The sequence below is a fragment of the Labrus bergylta genome, chromosome 11 (assembly GCF_963930695.1).
Source record: "Labrus bergylta chromosome 11, fLabBer1.1, whole genome shotgun sequence".
Taxonomy (NCBI): domain Eukaryota; kingdom Metazoa; phylum Chordata; class Actinopteri; order Labriformes; family Labridae; genus Labrus; species Labrus bergylta.
The window spans coordinates 25,094,463-25,117,682 of NC_089205.1; the positions used below are offsets into that span (position 1 = coordinate 25,094,463).

Consider the following 23,220-nt stretch of genomic DNA (forward strand, 5'->3'; position numbering starts at 1 on the left):
GACAGGATTTATGGATGCTCAAGTTCAATTTTTCCTATATGTTCCCTGTCGCCTTTTCAGAGTCTGAAAAGTTTCACACTCAGCACCTTTACATAGAAGTGTTAATTGGCTAAATGAAAGGGACTGCACCTAAATAAGCTTTTCAACAAGTGTACACATGTGAATGAATGAAATGCCATTTTTATATATCGGCATGCTTCATTTTGAGGGGAGACCGCACTCTGCAAAGACCATTTAGCCTGTGGGCACCGGTGTCAGAACCTCCGTTACACATTCATGTGTGTTTTTATTGATGTTTCCAGTTTGCATGAATACAGGTACAAAAAACAATGAAAACAAGAGAGATGAGGGAAAAAAGCTGCCACCAAATGTAGTCGATTGCAAGTTATATGCATGTCAGACATTACTCACATCCCCACCTTTTACGTAAATACTTAAACCCAGATAATAGAACATGTTAAAAGGAGATAATTGTAGTAATCATCTTGTCAGCTGCCCATTAAGTGTTCAGACTGTTCTGTTCGCAGGTCCAAAATGAAGTGAAAAACCTCACTTATTCACACCTGACTGTCTCTACAATAGCCTTAATCACAGAGCAAACTTGCCTGGCCTGTAATTACGACACTTTTATCTGATCGGCGAGATGCGCACTCATAGTTCTCTGTGTTTGGAAGGTAGAGTTTAGACAGAACCATATTAGAGCGTCCGCTGATGAATGCTGGGGAGAAACCACCTCCCTGGTGGCGCTTTACACAGAATTACAAACATGGCAAAGCAGCATGTGACAGGGCAACAGTTTGGCTAGTGGTGTGCGACCGAGTGAGACAAAATACAGCGAGATAGTAAATCACTGGCTGTGGCTCCTGGGCTGAGAGCACCAGCGGCAGTCACACCGTTGGGCTGCATCGGGGATGAGGCTCTGCATTGGCAGTGAGCTGAGAGTGCGTTTGAAGTGATGAATAGTGGAACCCAAACACACAACATATCTGGGCACATCCTGTCTCGCTTAGTATACAGCCAGGGTTTGCTTTGCTGGATGAAACAGATTCATCTTCTCAGCCCCGGAAGCGAAGCCCTTGTGTTTTTCTTCAGGTCCCGTGTTTTTAGCTCAAACACAAACACCGTCTGCACCTTTTCAGATTTGAAAATCTTGTGTTGTGAAAAAACAGCATGTGTAGACATGTGCTCCTGCAAGATGTAACACTTGGAATGATTGTTGAGTGATGCTCTGTTACTGTTTTGCAGTTTGGAATCCCTTTCTCTGCTTGGAACTTTTAATTTTGTTATCAACCTTTTTTACCAAAACATCAACAAATCAATCTACAAACAACAGCTTTAAACTGCTAAACCATTCTGCAATGCAGTACTTTATTGTACCTGGGAAGAAAAGCCTTTTTTGCGACTGGACGATGCCATAAATGAATAAAATTGTAAAGTTTTCCGCATTGTTGTTGTTGTTACACACATAGTGACCATGTCCTCGCACAGCAGTGTCAGACAGGAATGTTGTTGTAGAATAACTTGCATGCCTGAGATGAGTTAAGCCATCAGATTTATGTTTTGCCCTTCAAGAGTCCCTTTTTTTTTCAGTTTTCTATCCAAAACCTGCTAACATTTTGCTTCAGTCTGCACAGCCCTGCTGTTGTCCTGCATTCCCGAGGGACATTTAAAAAGGTAACACATCAAGGGGAAAGAACCAGAACAACAATGTTGACAGGCAATAAGAACATCTACCCAGCACAGTCCATAACTAAAACCAAATCTGTCCTGGAGCTGTAATTTGTGACACCAACCTAAAAAGAAAAAACAAAGCCTTCCAATTTGTTTTGAGATTCAGTCTGAATCTTTAAGTCTTCCCGGCTTCACTGGGGAGAGGAAAATTGCTGTTATAAATAAAAAAAAGCCCCACATCTCATGTCAATACATGGGATTCAGGGTTTGTACTCCTTGCTCTGCACCTCTTTGAAGACTTGAGAGTGAATGTAAAAGAGTACATTTTGCAGAACCTGTCACAAGGGATTAAACGGTATTGGAACATGATACACAAATATGACAAATACGTGATAACAGTGACAGAATGGAATTGGAAATGTTGTACTCAGTTTAGAAAATTCCTTTCATATCGCACCAATACCCACCCTGCTGTCAGTGTGATAGTTTCAGTTTTTTGGCTCTGCTTGGGAATATTACAAAAGAGCTCCGAGTTCCTTTGAGAAAGAAAAGTATCATTAATGTCAGTGTCCATTTCCAAGTAAGTGATGCTGCTCTGTCCTCACCCCATCACAAACACATTTACAATAACATGCATCTTTAAAATCTCACATCATGAACTAGAGCCCGACCGATTAATCGTCCAGCCAATAATATCGGCCGATATTAGCATATTCAGTGACTATCGTATCGACTTATTTTTATTGCAGATATGCACTTAATTTACTAGATTTATTTACAGGTCAAACATAATTTAATTTGTGTATCATTGGATTACACTCTTTGTGCTTGTCACTAACAGAGTGTACTATATGGATTACAAAAAGCATTAGCACTCTCCAGGTGGTCAAGAAGTGATACACGTACATGTGCAGTTACTTTCCAGTTGAGTGACCATCCTGTCTACGTTTTACTGTATATCTTTTACAGTCTTTGATAACTACATATGAGGGCTCAACACAATAAATATATATCTATATCAAGCTATCTCTACAGATCGAAACATCCTAGAAAAATATCGGCCGATATATCCGTATGAGATTTTTTTATCTCCCCAAATATCGATATCAGTAATAGCCCTAGAAATCACACATTGGTCGGGCCCTATTATGAATGTCATGTTTATTTCACTTTAATTAACTAGATCAATTCCTAATAATTGACATGATCTGATTGAAATGGCCTTTTATGAATTCTTTAACATTTATGTTTTTCTGGGTCAGTGTTGTCTTAAACATGATGTTGTGAATATTCTTAATGATGTTTAAAGGCTAACATCAAACTGTGGAAGGAAAGAACGAGGATGCTGACCCACTTATATAAAGCACAGACTTGGTTGATTCACATAATTGTCACAAACTTTGTTGAACAACATCAGCTCCGAGTTCTGCTCACTTTTAATGGGATGATGAATTGTGGACTGGCTTGTTATTTTAACAGCCATATGGCTGTCACTCAGGAATTAATTAATTTCATTTATCATTGGAAAGGTAGGCTTGCTCTAAACTGAAACAAATTGACTTCAGGATCCAGCAGACACAGAACTTTTAGATCACCCCTGCTCTTCTCCTCCTCAGCTTCTCTCCTTTCTGTCTGCACACACACATTTACATATATTTCTAACATTTCACACTTAATCACTGTGCAAGCCCTGCCTGTAGTCTGATGCACAGTTCATATGCTGCACAATATCCCCTGGGGATGACAGAGAGTTGTTTTATCATCAAAAATATGCTTTATCATTGGCACAAGTTTATGAATCTGAATAATCAGGTTTTAGGCATATCACTGTCAGGAATCAAAGAATCCTGTGTCCATCAGTTTCCCTGATTCAAAAAACAAATCTGAAACCCTCCCCTCATGGGGCATGTGTGAATCATGTACATTATCTTATTGCTCTGCAGTCTGCTCTCCTGGCTGCCTCATCAAACAATGCCATTATCCCAGATCATGTGCTACGTGGGTAGATAAGAACTAGTGAATTTTACAGCAGTTCTATACAGCCAGAGACAATAAATATTTCCCAGCAGCATTAAATCAGCTCCTCTCAACAGAACACTGTCTGCTTTGGTTTTACCTCATGTTTCAAGTCTTTGCAGCTTGGAGCCTCATCTCCCTTGTAAAGCACCTCTCACTCGTCCTCTGTGGAGTTTTCTGATGTCCTGCAGCACACATTACTGAACCGCACCGTGCATGTGAGGACTCCTTAAGAGATCCACATTCTAATTATGTAAATGAACATAGGTTACTTTATTTTGAGATTGAATGCTGATAGTGGACTTTCCATTTTTTGGTAAAACTTGATTCTGCCCGCTTGGAAGGTCATCCTCTTTTTTTATTTTTTCATTAAATGTCCGGCCTTGAGGTACGGCCGACCAAGTATAATCACTATTCTGCATTAATATGCTGATCAAATGCCGGGTTCCAGGCGTAGACGTGGCTTTTCATCCTCGCCTTCCTGCCCTCACATTTCCCATCAAATATTTAACATCAAATATGCACGAGCATCATCACTGCAGTTTGGGGCTCACTGTACCTGCTACAGGGTTACTTCCTCACATCACACGGAGAATTGTGCATCCTGACTGCGCATTTAAGCATGAAGGGATGGCTCTGTGGTTACGCCTGGCTGCAGACATCATCTACAATCTGTTTGGGTCAGGCTGTTATGCATTGTAGATGCACTATGCAGAGAGGAATTACCTCCTGCTGAAGAATGCTTAACACACACCCCATCATTCATTGTCCCTGCAAAAACAGGAAAAGTCCTACTGACCTTATATTTGGATCAAAATGGGACATATCTCTGCACCAGGAGATGCCACCAGTTGAGCTAATACACCTATCATGGTAAGCAGCAAGTTGTCTATCTTTCTCTATTGTTTTACTTTAGTTTTGTTTTTTTGAGGGAGCTTGAAAATAAAAACACTTTTCAGCAAGTAATCATGCATTGTCGGAAAAAACTATATCTTGCTGTCCTGTCCTGTAGTGATTCTGATGCAGTCAGAACAAGCGCATCATACCTCGCAGCATCACTGTCATACCCATAATCACAGTAAAGAAGGCCGCTTCCCGCTATCACTTCTTATAAGCACTGCGTGAAGAAAACTTTGCCAACCATGCCCAAACGGTTTAACACACACGGTTAAAAATGAGATAAAAAAAACACGTAAAAAAGCAACACACAATTCTAACCACAAGACATCATTATACATTACAAAACAAGACGGAAAACCGTCTCCAAGGCTCTCAAAGAATAATGCCAGTGCTCATTTTCATATTTCAAGTATTCTGACAGAACATGAGGTCTGATTCAAATAACAGTTACAAGCTCCAGTAAACCCGGCACTGTTCCGAGATTTGTACTTCACAAACTCCCTGCACACACAAATCTCTGAGCAGTGATAACCGTCATCCTGAAGGTCAAGATTTTCAATAGCCTGTCTTCAGAATCTGAGATAGCCAAGGTATGAGGAGATGGAGATAGAATAAGAAAAAAATGATTAGAGTGGAATCTGGCATTTTCTGGATGAATGCACTTTGGCACTCAGAGGCTGATTGTGAGTGACACTCCATGACCAGTCCCAGGCTTTCTGAGCATCTGTGCTGTCACAGACAGAGAGGGAGGGGTGGGGGTGGAAGGGGGTCTAGGTTGTGTTATCATGTGGCTGTTATTCTCGAGCTGTATAACTTACAGCAAGATTACATTGGACAACAGTATACAGAGAGAATAAAGTAATGTTGGCATTCCTTCCTTTCCTCACAGAAGTCTTGTCAGGTGATTTAACCCACCCCTGGCAGCCATGTTGGATCTCCTTAGCGCTCAGTTTCAGTGGGTTTTAACAGCTGATTTTAATGTCACAGGATGAAATGCCTCATCCAGTCTTAATACAAGTGAGCCTGTCGCCCTGCTTTCAACTGGGCCCTCATTAGCCATTCATTGTATGAATGCACTCAATAAAGTGAGTCTGTGTTTCTCATCTCCCTCCCGCTCTGTGGCTCACCCACTCACGTCCTTCCTCCCGCTGCCACGACGCTGGTATATTACTGTAGCTGTCTTGTTTCAGTGGGAAATTGTCATTCCAGTTCTCTATTATATTCAATGCTTTGCCTGTTTGTAGGCGCTTGAATTGTGTTTCGGTTGCTGGTGTCAATGACCTCCGGGTTGATGCCTGTTGCCACGGCCGCGGCTTGAGCTTGAAACGCTCTGATCCTCTTCAGTGTTTTCAGAAGCAGCCTGAGCAGTTTGTACTAGGTGTGTACCGGTACACAGAGGTTACACAGTTCGGTTCATATCCGTTTTGGGGTCACGGTTCGGTACAGCTTCAGTGCGACAGGAATAAAAGCAACAAAAAGTCCCAGAGTCCCAAGTCTTATTTAATTTGAACTGACAGTAGTGCAAGTTCCAGTTGGTTGTTGATCCTGTGAATGTTGAAAATACACACCTGCTTTTTAAAATCAGTGGGATAAGTTGTTGAACACTTGTTTTTCGCTCCATATGGCACCTCTCTGTGATGCAGCCTAATATTCATGTGTTGGAGTGTGGGTACTGCCATGAGTGACTATTTACTCCACTCAGAAATATTAGTCGTATGGCTGCGCTGCATGCACCGAACCGTGACATCCAATCCGCGGCGGTAGGGGCAAATACATATTATGTCACACCCCTGGTATGTGCGCCTCACAGCGTGGGAGCGTGCATTCTCAATATTAATATGGTTTCTTGAATTAACATCATTATTTTTCCCCATTGTGGTTCATTGTTTGTCTGATCAGCTCCCTCACGTTATTGCAGATTTTCAGCAACTTCTTTCTGTTGAGTTAAATCTGATATCTTATCAGCTCAAGTGGATTTTCTATTTCTTTACTTTAATTTTTGTTTCTGGTTTTTTATCCCTTTGGTAATCTGCAACTCGATGTTTTTTGGCAGCATTTATCATTTGTTTGTTTAACTGAATATGCAAATTGTTATCTGCCAACTACATACATTTGGTCGATTCTGTGTTTGTATATTGTTTTCTTTTTATGAGTACAGCCTCACTGATTGCCCTTTCTTGTACTTCCAGTTGCTGAGAGTTAAAGGTGATTCTGCTGGTGTACCCCCCCTGGTGTGCTGGTCATCCCTCGCTCTTGATTTTACTTCACCGTGGTGTGTGTGTGATTGTGACTGTCACCTGTGATTAAAGTGATTTTCCCTGGGATCCCTCTCACCCCTCGACGTCCCATCTTACCGCCGGTAAGCCTCTCTCCCTCATGTCCCCATGTGAATATTTGTATTGAATCTCAACATTGTTGAACAAACCTTAGTGCCTTGTTAATGGTACGGTCTGTTCTAGATCCTTCCCTGGGTAATAATCGAGGTGGCTTTGTCTGGTTTCTTCTGGTTACGTATTAAGGTTATACCGCCACCTAATATTAATCAATCCCAAAACACACGCCGAGCATCACATAAACAAAGCGTCAACTTTGATATCTTAACTGATTTCATTAGACATGACAAAATTAATTTGTTGCTAACTCATTGGATTGATTTTGTGTTAGCATGATGTCAGCGTGTGTCATTTGTCTGCTAACATCACTTTCTCCGTCCTAACACATCAGATTTTCCCACACGGCAATTAGGGCTGCCAATTTGAAATAAACACTAGATAATTGTGCCCTAATTAAAGGAATTGTGCTCAGTGAAGAAACTCCTCATCCCCCTTAAGCCTGACTGATAAGTTACATAATTTACCACATGGCACTTATTTTCCATTTAACCTAAACACCATCGCCACCTTCAACAGACACAATCGCTGTTTGTGCAAGCTATATTCAACACCGATATTACGTACCTGACAACAACTCGACTGTGTAGATGGATGGACATCAAGATCCAGGACGGCAATGTGCTTGATAAACAAAGCTTACAGCAGACAGACTTACCAATGAAGCAAAGAGGAGGCAATATTAGCAACGGTTTGTTTTGGATCATGACTTTATGTTTGATGGTCAACACTGACTAACTCCAACAATGAGCATTTAGGAACCACACAACATAACAACATGTTCCCGATCTTGTGACTTCTGTTTCACATCTGTGGACATGACTTAAACATATCCTAGGCTTGCTGGGGTAACCAGTGTTACCTGTGTTTCACTGCTTTCAGTCCAATCCCTGTGACTTGATGACTCCATCGTTTGCCCATCTCATCTTTTTTAGAGTGTGTTATCATTGCGTCATTTGATAATGGACTCTTCGGTTTTGTATTAATCGTGTAGTTTTCAGTACTGCAGCAGCAGAGTTTCAGCACATGCAGTAGGGGAAAGATTTCACGTATGAAGTGAGGTAGACAGAAGATTAAATGAAGCCCCTGTGGAAGTGCAAAAAGATGTAGATATGAATTCATAAGCTGCCACTTCATTAGAAGTGAACAGGCAGTGACAACATATTACTCTGGTCTAATAAACTGAGCACAAAGTTACTTATACTTATTACATTCATAGACAATGACATTGTTAATATTAATGGACAAAGCCTGAGTGGCATCAGCCATCTGTTACAGCAGGGGGATCTGGAGGCTCGTCATCAGCAGACGCCATGTTGGATGTCCTGTCACAGCCTCATCATGTTACACCCCACCCAGATATATATATACAGTTTGTTACAATTCACTTGGCATATGCTTTTATCCAAAGTGACGTACATCAGAGAGTAAGTAATCCATTCATACACCAGCAGGTTCAATGCGGGGTTAAGTGTCTTGCCCAAGGACACATTGGACATGTTGCTCGGCTGGGGATTGAACTCTCGACCTTCCGGTTGAGAGGCGACGACTCTACCAACTGAGCCACGGTCGCCCTATATGTATTTTTTTTTATTAAATAATAAAAAAGAGATCATATTTATCTGACTGCTTGTAGCCATGTGCAGTATTATAAAGAACTGAGGATGCACCGTGATATCTAATCGTTGACAGGATAGTCATCATCCAATCGAATCATAAGACCAGTGAAGCTGCACAGCGCTTGAAAGATTGCTAACCAATGAATCTTCTTCATGTGCTGAAAATCTTTATTTCTTCTTCTAAATGTAAAAATGTTCTGTAATCGCTAAAAAAAAATTTGTCCACTCTGCAGAAAATTAGATTAAAACATTCGGTCTCCAAAGATACAATATTATCATTGAACTACAGCTCCCATGAGTCTGTAAGGCGGAGTGGTACAGTGTCCGCCTGCTCCGAGCACTACCTGTCTTATATCTTTCATCAGTTGATGGACAGGAATTGTACATGGCAGCACTCTTTTGGTTTTGGTTTTTTTTGCTCTAGTTGTTTGGACAGATTTTCAGTGCACCTCCATGATGTTGTCAGATGTGCCTGCCTTGAGATTTATGATGCAATCGCACAGCCTCTAAGAAAAATAAGAGCACGGTGAAGACTGAAGACATCATTTAGCTTAAATTCCTGCACCTTTGGATCCAATCAGAGAAAGTAATCATGAAATGTCTAAATATATCAACCTTTTTACTCATCAAAGAAGTATAGATGGCCTCTGCTGCTTCATTGTGGTCTGTGCAGATATATCTGAAAGTGATCTGACTGGGGTGCACATAAGCTGCTATTGTAGCCTTCTGCAAGAAACAAAGGTTCTGTGTGGCTGGGAGAAGCAGTTAGGCGGCTTTTGTTCTCTCTGCAAAGCTCCTGTTGGCTTGACCTAAGTCAGGGTGACATGTTCACCTCCTATCCTCAGTACCTATTTCTGGATGACTATAACGTACTCTGACATCGCTAGGGGCAGCACTTCCTCTGTATTACTCACAATACAAAATCTCACTAATGTATTTTGGCTGTTATTTATCTCAAGCAAAAAATAGAATAACATTTCAGTGGAGTAAAAAAAAGAAATAGAATGGGCTACTGATGGTATAGGGTGTAGGAAAGCTTTTAAACAGTATAGCAGTTTAAAGTTGAATGAATTTGTTCATATTTGGCACCAAGAGAATCGTTTTTTGCACAGCAAAAAGCAACACTCTTAAAAACATCACTAAATTAGAAGCATGTTTAAAGTATTATTCATTTGGGATAAGATTTAAAATCTTCCACTAAATTAGAAGCATGTTTAAAGTATTATTCATTTGGGATAAGATTTAAAATCTTCCCAAAAAATATCACAGAAAACTAAAATGTTCTTTCACTAGCACAGACTAAAAATAGACGCGAGTCTCCCTCCACAGCCACAAGAAATCATGTCACAAATGCACTGAAGGAGAAACCAGGGTACGCTTGTTTACGATGGGTTGTTTGCACACTCACATGGGCATTTGTGCTTCATGTACCGAGGCTTCAAATGCTCAAGGATCTCCATCGCACATGGACATGTACAAGCGCTTTTTAAAACAGGTTCATTGTTTGTGCTGGATCACAAGCTCGCTGTCTCGCACCCTCATGCAACATTTTATTTTTGTCAAATGAAGACATTACATGGCATCCAATCCCAGGAAAGGCCGTTTGTTTCAGCTTTTAAAGAAAAGAATGCATTTCCCAAAATGATTCCAAATCTTCTACATCTCATGAAGCTAGTTGAAATGAATCCGTAAATGATGAATCATTATTTTTAAGAACTTTGGGCATGCTGAAGAGTTGCTTATTCTTCATCAATGTGAATATTCTAGAAATATGAAGTGGTCTTTACTACATGGACAAGTCTAAATGCAGCAAGGAGAGGTTAGAAAAAAGGAAGTCAACTCCAAACTCATTTTAATCAACCTTTTCTCCCCTCACATAATAGGCTACATTTTCATACCTAGTCCATCAGGATAATCACCTTTTGGTGTCTCACGGTGCAATCACTCTGACTCTGTATCAAAATTTCCAATCGGAGAAGGCAGCACAAAGAAGCCTTTCATGAGTCTGATTGAGGGAGAGGATTCTGGCGACACGACCCATTTTAATAAAATATGCTCCAAGATTAAAACCAGCTTTCGCCATTTGAAAAGGAAACAGGGTGGAATGTCAACAATCAGAGGTGCCTTCAGTGCGGTTTGCTTTGGATTTTGGTTGAATCTTCAGCAGCAGAGGAAAATTAAAGAGGGCTGCAGATATCGTGCACCAAAGGCGCAGTCACTTACACTCAAGGCTGTGATGTTGTAGCGCTGCCTGCTCCGCCGCCAACAGCATCCAGGATGATTTTATTTTTTAATGTCCTCTATCTCAGAACCACAAGCAACACTAGAATATATTGCCAATCAAGGTAGCTGAAACGTAAACTGCGAGCCAATAAATCTGCCTGTAACTGGGAGCAAAGCAAACAGGATTTCAGGGTTGTGAAACTCACAGCGTGTTCTATAATGTTGACTCAACTATGGCGATGCAGGGAAAGCAAACAAATTGTCAAATCAAGTGTCATTTTTATGTGATTGAGTAAACAGAACTCATGCTATCATTTGGAAAAAAACAAAAAAAAAGCTGTGTTTCTGTGTTTAGAGTTCTGCTGCATTTGCGAGCCCAAACGTGTAGTGCCTGGCGAGATGCAGTCAGATCCTGAGCGCGGCTGAGAGCTCAGTTCTATTTATAATGCACAGGGCACTCGCCTGTCCTCATGAATAAACCTTACTGGGATGAATGCTTCCCACTGGGACTACAATATGGGAGCGAATAGGAGGGTAATGTCCGCACTTCCATCACACCGAGACAGAATACATCAACAAGTTCAGCAAGTAAGGAAATTAATAAATTCAATAATAAGAGCAGGATACCGTCAGGCTGTAGAGCATCTACCAACAAGACGTTTTCTCTCAGTCCTTGGTGTTGTTTCTAAACCAGTTTGTGAGTTACCGGTAATTAAAAGAAAAAAACTGTAATGAATGAATGAAACAAAGTAAGTAGCTGTTACTTAAAATGCTCTTAAACAAAAGTTTATGTGAAATGGTTCTCACACCTATTTCACACAGATCTTAGCCATAAGGATGTACTACACGTTTACGGGTCGCTATCAAAAATACATGCTCGTGTTTAAGATTTATTAGGCTGTGGGATTTAAATCTGTGATCCCCGAGCATAAGTATACTCTTTATTCTGCAAGTGACAGAGTTTACTGGACTTATTAACTCAACTAGTCTCAGGTCATTTGACATACAAAACCTGTTCAAGCTCCTGTTAGGGGTTTTTAGCTGCTTATGAAACACGTAATTATTTATATTGTTGACACTATGTGACCCTTCAAAAACAAACAAGGTCATAAGTGACAAAATGAATGATGTCTATTTTCTTGTGAACACTGGTGTCAGGAGAGAGTTACAGCATGCAGTTTACTTTTCTTCGCAAAGATATGAGTGATACGTTTGACTGTCTTTGTAGGTTCTCAGTCATGTTTGACTGTTGACATTTTTTTTAATCAGCAAACAATGGTCCCGCATGGACAGGACAAGATCAACGAGTAGATAAAAGGTACCCAATGTTGCCAAAATCAACACAAACCCGAAGTTTCTCACAGGAGCTTTTAAAGGTATATGATGCTGTTTTCATAGTAGATGTTGCACTTCATCACCAGTCTATTGTTTGGAAAGAGCACAGTGCTGAGAACAGCAGATTCAGAGGGACTTTGACTTCAGTTGCTTTCTCTTTAATTTTTAGGAAGTCATCATTCTCAACAACATTTTAGTTAAAATAGATTTGATATCTACTGTATTTTAAAATGTCACATATATCGATCAATGGGTAAATGCTTGATAAACATTACAGTAAAGACTCTAAAAGCAGACAGTTGTCGGTGTCGACAGCCAGCCAGATGATTTGTTTCTGTTCCAAACTTTGCCCAGTTGAGATCGAAGTACACTAACAATTTAGTACAGCTACCAGGCCAAAGATTTCTACATAGCTTCCAGCTCTTATGGCACAGTTGCTCTTGGCTCAGAATGTGGACTGAATCCAACTTACTCTGATGTGCACATTCATCTGCAGTCCTGATGTTGTGGCTGGGTGAGAACTGAGCCAATCAAACTGATGACCATAATATCTCCTAGCATTTTTTCTTAAGACAAATGATGCCAGAAGAGTTGACAACAATTTTTTTTTCCACAAATAATACAATCCCAGCTCCTCTCTTAAGGTCCCTGTTACAAAATCCTACATAACAGTGTTTACAAAATATTTGATTTCATACACCTTTCCATAGCTTGAATAGCTTGGGATGGGAAATCACAAACCTTTCCATGATACTGACATTTCACATTGGTTATGTTTGGAAACACGTACATCAAGAAAACAGAACAAGCATGCCCATGCATACATTCCACCCATAGCCGGAAATAGTACAACATTTTATAACTTTAATTATAAGCAGCAGACTTTAATGATTTAATAATCACTAAGTGTTTCTCAACAAAATCTCTCTCTTAGAATGTGTGTGATCCCTGAAATGCATCTTAACTAATTAACCAATCTTTGTAGATGTAAATAAATGGCCCTTTAAATCAGACCCATAAAAGACTTGAGAAGGGTTGACATTGTAACCGAGTTTTAAAGAAGGATACCACACTAGTAAATTAAATCAAGTATGGACAACTGTTATAATAACATGGCAAACAACAATGAGTTCCTAGAAACAAAAAAATGGGTAATCTCTCATTTTTAATTGCCAAAAAATTCTTCTACTCAATGTCTACATGGCAGAAAACGTTGCCAATGTATTTGTGCCATTTAGATCGTGTCCCCTTCTTTGCCTTAACTTGACTTACACATCTTTATGAGATACCAAAAGAAATATCTGTATTCACTGACTGTGAATTTGAATGAACCACCGTTGCATTATCTCTCACTGGCGTCAACTGTGGGATAAAGTTTGACTAAAGATCTGTAGTTGTTTATTAAGCTTTGGTAGACTACTTTACAATACCAGTGCTTAACAGTTTGAAATTATCCTCATTCAAACAAAGTGTCCTTAAAAAAACATGTGGTATCAAAAAGTATTGAACATTTTGACTGCTGACGGCCTTACACTTTCAAGTCCTGCTATCCCTAAACTCAGGCTGATAGTGAATGGACCTTCAACAAAAAACAGAATGAGTTTCAGAAAGTGAGCTTTAGAGCTGTACTGATTGCATCTATCTGCAGGGAAGTTGGTGAAAAGGTTACAGAAGGCGATGAGTACTCGATCGTGACCTGCTGTATTCTGTACATTACATTCTATATGAGGTTCAACCATGTGAGGATGCTGAGTCAGACTTAGACACCCTGTCCCATGACTTAGACTTTTTGACTTGGGAGGGAGACGTTTCTTTAGAGACATCTTTCTGTGACTGGGCTGTAAACTTAGAGTCTCTTTCATTAGTCCCCTGACTGTTCTTCATAATCTCTTTTGGATTTATATATTCACATGAACATAAATAATACTTTGCCAGGCAGTGTTTATTCATGCTGCTCAAGCCTCTGATCTGCAATGCTTTTTGCAAAGTCATTCTTTAATTATTTATTTTGACAAGCTAAAAAAAATGATTTACTGTTGTTATGTTGCTTTTTGTGAAGCAGCAGGCACTCTACTATACGTTAACAAATGCTGTATATGTTGCTATTTGCTGTTTGATAACTGTGGCTGTGTCAGTCACAAATAGTTCTATATGATCCATTTGTAAAGAATATTAACAGTACGACAGCTACAACTGGACAACAGTCTAATACTGTTGTGTTAAACACAGAGGGCCAGATCAGCTCCATGTGTGTCTGTGTATGCTGTATCTGCTCTGTGGATCCAGGTGTACATCCGGCCATAGGAAACACAACTATGTGGCCTCAATTTTTGTCTCTACTTAAAATGGATTCCAGAAAGAGTTTCAGTTTAAGTTAGGGATATTCCTTGCAACTAATTTCCATGTTGATTAAACACAAACACAAAAAGGCACACACACAAAAACAGGCAAAACTGAGCACAATTTATGAAACACTGGTAAACACGGAATCACAGCGCCTGCTGGTAAACAGTGTAAAATTTGTTTGCTGATTGTCGTCAAGGTAAGCAGCGCTAGCACCACTGGGCTCTCAGGTTAACATCCACATGCTACATGTAATATACCAGTTTGACAAAGCATTTACATCTTACAACCATTTTCTAGTTTAAAACTCCAAACCGATCCACGCTACAAGATGTCATATGTTCACCATGCAGGTTTACATCAGGGTAATAGAGCATCATGGCAGTATGGAAGTACAGTCATGGCTAGTGGTGGGCGGGTTTGTTTGACGGCATTGCGGGCCTGAATTAATAACCAACTATGTACTTCTGGTGCCAACCAGTGAGTGTGATGGTTTAGGGGGAAAATTATTAATCAGCTCAATGCACAAATCCCTAGTTTAAATCAGCTCACATATTATCTGTGTTTATCATATGGTCAGACGAAGGGTTCAGTGAAGCACTAAGATTAACGGTTCAAACATCCAGCTTTAGAAACCGAAACAGCAAAACATGGAAAATACAAATCATTTCAAAAATATGAGAACCATCCCGACTTTTATAGAACTGATTAAAGGTGTAGAATGGTGTAAAAACACATTTGCAACATGATGAGTGATTGAGATGAAGGGCTTCTGTGAGGGTAGGAAATACAAACATTGGAAAGCTATGACTTAAATGTTCTGCAACAAGTGTTTGCCTTCTTCGCAGTACGTCTTTAAGTTTGACTCGTCGATGTTCGATTTCTTTATGAACCGTGCCGTGAGCCGAGTGAAAGCAATAGAAGGACACTGTTCTGCGTTGTGATTTAAACATGTAGTGACCTCTGGGTGGGTATCTGCATCGTAGCAGAAGAGTGATGACTGAAGCATGCAAGCAGCATGATTCAGGAGCATACTGTGACTCCAGCCATGAACTGAATATCCTGTTTTTGTATTGTTAGTTTATGATAGGAGTGTTTCTCTGTGACATATTATACAGTACTCAGTACTCACAGCCAGTGTCCTGCTTCCGTTGGCAGATATGTGCAACATGTGTGAAAACACTCTTGAGTAACTCTTAGTGCAGCCTGCCTGAGAGTCTTCTAAAAGTCCTTTGAAATAACAGAAAAGGCCGACATGATTGATACCAACGCAGTGCAGTTTTTCTTTTTTGGGGGGCCGAGAAAAATGTCTGTCAAATCTCACCAGCACGTCACCTTCTCTTCATATTTAATACACCAGCAGCCCCAATTTACTTTTTAATACCCATCCCCGACAAGAACAAAACAGGCGGCTGCATTTGTAAACAACTGTCTCTGTTTTCTCCAACTCACTGCCTTGATGTGACCCTAAGGTGATGCCAGTGGGATTGACAACACGCTCCTGCAGGGTTTTTGGATTTGGAATAAATCATGGAGATAGGCCCTACCCTCTCGCTGCTGTGCTGCAGGACACTAATATATCTCCCATATAGCTCAATGCCCCAGTCACTCCGTTCAGATGAGAAAAACGACAAGGTGCCTTGGGGGAAATGAATTGCATGCATGCAATTTACTAATACATGGGAGAAATAACACCTCGTAAATGTGGGCAGGTAAGGGGGAGACTGTTCAGATACGACAACGATTAATTCATTCCCATCAACTCTCTGCTTATAATAAACAATGAAGGTGCGAGGCATCCCGCGCGTAAATCAGAGCACATCATGTCAGAACAGAAACCAATCAGAGACACAACAAAGACACAAGATGTCTGATGACATGCTTTGGGATCAAAAAGCCATGAACTGTGAAAAGCGATAATAAGGTCAGCGATAGGTGAAACTCACATGATGCTGAAACAACAAGGTAACCAGCAGTTCCTTATATTTATATCACTTCAGAAGTGGATTAACTGGGTTCAGAACTGCTGTTTAATTTAACGATTTCAAACAGCAGCGTTTAAATTACTATTCAGAGCTGCAGCAAATAGGCCTGAAATGTGTTGTCGTTTTAAGTTCTCATGCATACGAAAATTAACCCTTAATTTTTTTGTGTGTTATGTTTGATTAGGTTTTGCCAGAAACGGTCGCAGCAGGGGACTGCATATTACATTACACCCAGCTTAATGCAAACGCGGCTGGCAGATTATCCAATGGCTGCATCACATCTTATTTCACGGCTAAATAAAGGATCAAGCACACATTAGAGACTACTCCAGTGTTTAATCAAGTTACAACTTGACATTCTTTGCAGACATGACATAATAAAATGTTTCATTTCAAGTGCTTGTTAAGTATTTATGCCACAAATCACATGACCTCTCAAAATATCTCTGCCTTTTTCATATTTTATGCCTCCTGCCTAATTTAAAGGAAAGAATTAGAGCATAAAATTACTTGGCTCTCCACGGGGGAGGAGCAGCGGACGCGCACGCACACACACACACACACGAACATACACATGACATTAAGTGCTATCCTACGTCTCACCCCGAGCTCATGCCAACAAAAGAGAGATTTCCTTTATTCCAGGATGCAAAAATGTTCGACTTCAAGCCCCCGCTTACATCATGAAAGTCCAGTTTTTTTTCCTGGCATGTCAGTTCACTTTCATGTGTGAAGATATTCAGCAGCAACAGATGCCAACACATCCACATTCAAAGGCAAACATGCAGAGTGTGTGTGTGTGTGTGTGTGTGTGTGTGTGTGTGTGTGTGTGGGGGGGGGGGGGGGGGTGAAGGATTACATGTGACAGAATCACAATAACCTGATTAATTCAGATGTAATCTGCTGCCAAAATGGAGTAGATCAAGCTCAGTGTGGAAATATCAAAATCATCATTCAGTGCATTTAACATGTAGAAATAGAATAATTAATTATCAGACCAACACACAAAAAGAACACTATAAATAAAATCATAAATTATACGAAAATGTCCATCATAGCTCACATAAAACTGTTGACTCGTTGACCCTAAAGTGACAGGAATCAGATTATACGGCAACTCTGAGATGTCCAGTGAATTATGTTTATCAATTTATGTAGGCTGCGCCGCCTGAAACCAGATTAACTGCATCTGAGTCATTTTGAATGTGGGTTATTTTCAGTTTGGCACGCACAATTAACGAAAATAAACTGAAATCAGCCTTCAAAGCTCTGCTGCCTTTAACATTTAATGGAATTAATACAGCTGCACCAGTTGTTCTTTTTTACATTACGCCAGAATAACTTGCTCAGAAAAAATAGTCCAGAGTTGAAACGGAGAGCGACGACTCCCTGTGACCACTGTGGCTGCAGATAATACTCCAAAGTATCTCGCAGCACAGAGAGCACACCAAGGGTGAGTCGCTCTGGGGAGTTTGAGACGCATTAGTTTAGGGAGTCTTGACATTGCTTGAATATGAAAAAAAAAAAGAAAGAAGAAAGTCTGAAACTCATCCTACATGCATGTTATTCATAATACTCCTGAAAACAATCTACATTGTGATGCATCATTAATTCACAGCAAATACAAATAATATGCACAACAGCAACAACAACATTGTAGATGTTTTCTTTTTTTTAAGGGAGGCTTCAAAATGTATTACACATGAAATACAGGTTACAAATGTAACAAGTGGAAATGTTTCTGCAAGCTGTGCGTGCAGCAGATAAAGCACTAATTAATTTTCTAAATAGTATAAATGATCAAATGCTGCGGCTTGTCTGCTCATTGAACAACTAATATTGATATGTGTGTAACTTTATTTAACCAGACTATAAATGAGGACACTTCCCTCTTCAGTGCATCAGCCTGCAGTGGGAAAAGATAAAGAGAGATACATTTACACTGACAGACCAACCAGCGCGCTTATTTATATATATACATCCTCACACACAGGCACACACACACACACACACACACACACACACACACACACACATTTGTCCTGTATATACACTGTAATCACCCCTGTGCAATGACAGCCTTATAGTCCCAATGACAAATGATACATTTGCTGCATGATATGTTGTAGCTCCGTAATCTTAATCTCACTTTTTCAGGCACAAGACACGACTGCAACTAGCACACTGCACAGAGCGTGCACGAGGAACGATGCCTTTATTATAGATACAGGAAAAAAAAATAAAAATACATATACTGAGTGCCTCATTGCTACTCCTTTGAAGGAATAAAGGTTCAGTATTTATGAGAGAGACAGACAAGCTCCTGTGGTACTAAAATAAACTGAGTTGTGCGTATCCTTTTCTTCCCCTTGCTAAGAATTTAATGTCAGAGCTATTGAAGCTGAACACACCCAAACACACTCTCATGGCAGTTACTGTATACGCTGTGGCATTTATATGTAAAAAAGTATATATCGAGCAAAGGCATTGACCTCTACAAGAGGAGTCACTTCTCAGCCTCCAGAGGGTCTACAGCCCGATCTCACAGCGGCGTAACAGGATGTAAAACATGCATGAGTAGGTTGTAGCATCATGGGGAGTGTTAGCTAGGCCAGCCTTGACATCTCTTATATAATGCTAATGGGAAGCGCTGCGGCGGGATCTAACCGGCCTCTTGCTGTCTGGAGGTGATTCCACAGCAGCTATTCCAACCAAAATTATTCCTTTTTAGCTCCCCTGTAATTCTGCCTTGTCTGTGATTCTTTTATTATTCTGTTTTAGCATGAATAAAATGAGCGCCCCGGCTGCCTGGAATCAACTTAAATGCACTGCCTTGCCCACACCAGATGCACATAGTGCTCATTGCTCAGTCAGTCATTTCAAATGTAGGAAATTCATTACACATGCATCATTGGTTTTAAGCTGCATTTGCATTGTGTGGAGCCTTAGGTGTTGACTTTGTTGGGGTAAAAAAAGAGCTGTGTTTTCACTGGCAAACAAACTCCAGCTAAAGCAGACACTAAGCACTTTGTTTTCTTACTTTCTGTGAGGCTTTGATGATAATAACTTTATCTCTCAGGAGTTACAACAAGCAAGTTGTAACTCATAAGTGATAAATGACATTTCACACTATACAGACTTTGATTGTCTTACACCAGTTTACTCAGAATGATTTGATTTATTTCCAGAGCTTGAACAATGATGCTACGTTGAGCATACGTTTTTAGAAATCAAAGAAACAAAAGCAAATATTTGTAGTTTCCTTTTTTTTCCGAGTGGGTTCTGAACATGTTCTTCTTGTAAACACTGCAGGTTGTGTTTAGATGCATGCTCTGCTGGATCCACACAGCGTCAGGTCGTGGGCTGTAGTGCCTTCATTTTAAAGTCAAATGTGCCACAGCCTACAGCTGCACTTCTCAACCTGTCTGGCTTGAATCCCCCAAAATCAAAGCGACAGCCAGCATTCGGTGCTATACAATGAATTAATTTGCTCCCACCGAGCTGCTTTATCTGAAGAAAGCCAGGGAAAGAAAAATCTAAGGCTCTGGGTTGTTGAAAAGGGGACTCTCATTACCAAGAGGTGAGACACACAATTAGAAATGTGTATTTTCCATCTCTAACCTGTGGTGCTGTTGGGTTTACACAGTGTTGTGTCAGAGCGCTTCCTGAGCTCTTATCAGGACTCCCAGACTTTATTTGCAGCAAAGCATTAATCATGTCCCAGCACCTGCAAATTACTTTAAAAACATTGATCTGAAACTTTAAATCCCAAACTTAACCAACAAGTCTACACCCTGAGAGCTGCTGGAGCCCGACGGAGGCTTAAATCACGAGTGTTGAAGGGCTGTTATGAAGCTGATTGACTCTCTGTTATGTTTTCCATTCTTTCATCAGTGTGACTCTCATTTCCTGATTACATCCACACAAGATTAATTCACATTTTATTTGCAGCAGACGTTGCTGATGTGACTCGGCGTGGTCATGACCTTCCCTCTCAGCAGACTGGCTCGGTGGTAAACAGGAGACTTATCCTTTAACAGGTTGAAGCCTATGCGACAGCAAGCGACTGAAGTGCCCTTGAGCAAGACACTGCAACAGCTTCTGGCTGTGCTGCTCTGCATCTGCAACAACACTGTGACCTCTGTGCAAAGGCTTTTTTTTTCTGAATCAGGAATGTGAAAACCTCATATGCATAAAAGAAAATGTAAACAGTGACGTCTTTCCTCTCTGATAACACAGAAATGTTTGTCACTGAGCTGAATTTATGTGAAAGACTCATTCTCTGATAAGAAAAAGTCTCAGTAAAAAATGTGGAAATGCACTCGACTGTTGCAATGATTAGTCTAAGTGCTAATCAATGTCAGGCGTAATTACTGAATGTTGCAATGTGTTGCTCGGCGGCTTGATAAACTGTTTTCCTATCTCCCCCACACCCATCACATTATATTTTGTTGCTCAGGGAGGACATAAAAAAAAAAAAACTGGGCTGTTCCCCACCAGAGGGGAGAGGACGGTCTCCAGGGAGGCTTTGCGACAGACGTGATTATCATCCATCTGTTCAATTAACTGTCAGCTTTCTCAGAAAATGAATGGAAAGGGCGCAAAAAATGAAGTACATTGATAAAGTCTGTAGACAAATTGAAACAGTGGCCTCATGCATTTGAAAGCGTGGAGTATGAAAATGGACACATACAATTCAAAGGGATAAAAAGAGGAAGGATTTAGCTAATTTCCGACAAGGGCCTCACAAAATATGCATAATATCGATATCTGGCCTATCTGTCAAGTGATAAGGATAATGAGCTTTTCTTCTTCCTCTGCTGGATTCAAGGAAATCACATTCTCCAGGTTACAGATGTAAGTCTCATTATCTGACCCGACTTTCTTCACTTCAATTCCCACAGTCTTTGCTCACTAAGCGCATCAGGCTGATTAAAGAACTTTTTCTAGGAGACTAAGCCTGTTTTATGCGCCAGTCCCGCCTTATCACAGCACAAGCACATCCCTGTGCTCCGGCGGCCAAACAGATAGAGACGCCCACACGTCCTAAACCTGGGTTTACCTCTGACAGCAGCTCAACACCTTCTTCCATTTTCTCAGGTTCACTCTCTTTCAAAATGCATCTCACACACACACACACAAACAAACACACACACACACACACACACACACAGAGTGAACCCATCAAAGCCTCTGTGCAGTGAACTGTGCAGCTTATTGACAGGCTGTGCCCAACAGAATCACACATCATCTTTAAAGGATGTTTTGGTTTCTTATCATTTCTTTCATATAATAAAATGTAACACTAGATCGAAATAATTACCATACCAGTCTTTCATCACACACAAAAATGTAAAAACCTTCACTCCCATACATGAGGACTAACTTCTGTTACTTCACTATCATTAGGATTTGCGTCATTTGTTTTTTCTTGAATTTTGAACAGGAAGAAAATAAAACTCTTAAATTATAGCATTCTGAACTAATCTTAAAACCATTTGTTGACAATGTTGCAAAGGTTTTTTTTTTTTAATAATGATGACAGATTTCCAAGAATTCAAGAATTCAATTATACATATTTTGTTACTATAGCAACAAAACAATTATTGGGTAATTTATAATCTTTTATTACCAAAAAAGGACAGTCTAAAATGCACCAATACGTTGGCAACATTTGTATTTGTGCACTTTAATAGTGCTCTTCTTGGGTTCAAAATATGACTGCAGATTTTTTAAAGCTTCTGTCCTTCTCCATACCATCCATCATTAAAACAACTGAGATTGTGAAACAAGTGACATTGTAATTGAAAAGTGTAGACCCATGTCCCTATGTTTTATGAGGATAAAAATGATGTTAATTAAACTGTATATTGGCCTGTATATGTTGCCCCACTATTGAAGCACCATGAAGGGAATAATAAATCATTATCTTGGACACTTTTTGCCTCTGACATCAATTTGGAGGCTGTCGATACTGATGCATTTTTAACATTCATTCATCAAACGAGAACACTGGCGAGCTGCGTCGACTCCCTCAGCACACGTCTTCAACAAGCCTTAGCTGCTTGTGATGTCCTTTATTTACACGGCAGAAAGTCCATTGAGAATAGCACTCTCTTCCAGGCAGGTGTGTTTACGTGCATCTCAAACGTTATCTCTGTATTCAGGTGCGCGTTCACTCTGGATTTTCACTTCAGGGTTGTTTAATCGCTGCATCATTTGGATTCCTGCAATGACAATAACATCAAACACAGATTCTCTGGATTTATTATTGTCAATTATAAGCATTTGATAAATAAATAGGTTAAATTTCATTATATTTTTATATTATTCAAAAACACCAAAGTGAGATTTAAGCTCTTATATATTACTGATACGCTTATTTTAAGATGTCACACATCTTTTACAGTGTTCTCTCTGGTTTGAAAGGTCCTTATGCAAATGTAGTTTTAAAATGTGAGCGTGTCTCCTAAAGATGACTCTGTTCCTGGGTGAAATGATGTTGAAATCCTGTTTGATCGACTCGGTGTGATGGCTCTTTCATTCTTCCAAGGGGACAGTGAAAATATTTGTCAGGTCGACTTATCATCAAGAAGAGCCTCAGAGCATCAGCGTCTGGCAGCCTTTTGGGATTGGCTGTTTTGGCCATGTTTCCATGACAACTGTGTGTACACAAACACACACTCGAGTTGTTTAGTCAAAAGGGGCCTTGCTTTGTGGTTATTTGCATGCAGCGTC

At 40.2% G+C, this 23,220-nt stretch overlaps 1 long non-coding RNA gene across 1 annotated transcript in view; it reads left to right on the forward strand.

Annotated features, from left to right (window-relative positions):
* The window catches only part of LOC114920354 (uncharacterized), a 54,998-nt gene extending 32,581 nt beyond the window's left edge, over positions 1-22,417 (forward strand). The window contains exons 2-3 of the long non-coding RNA XR_003808676.2: positions 6,777-6,946; positions 20,434-22,417. This is a non-coding gene — a long non-coding RNA (uncharacterized lncRNA). The remainder of the gene's footprint in view (positions 1-6,776; positions 6,947-20,433) is intronic.
* The last annotated feature ends 803 nt before the right edge of the window (positions 22,418-23,220 follow it).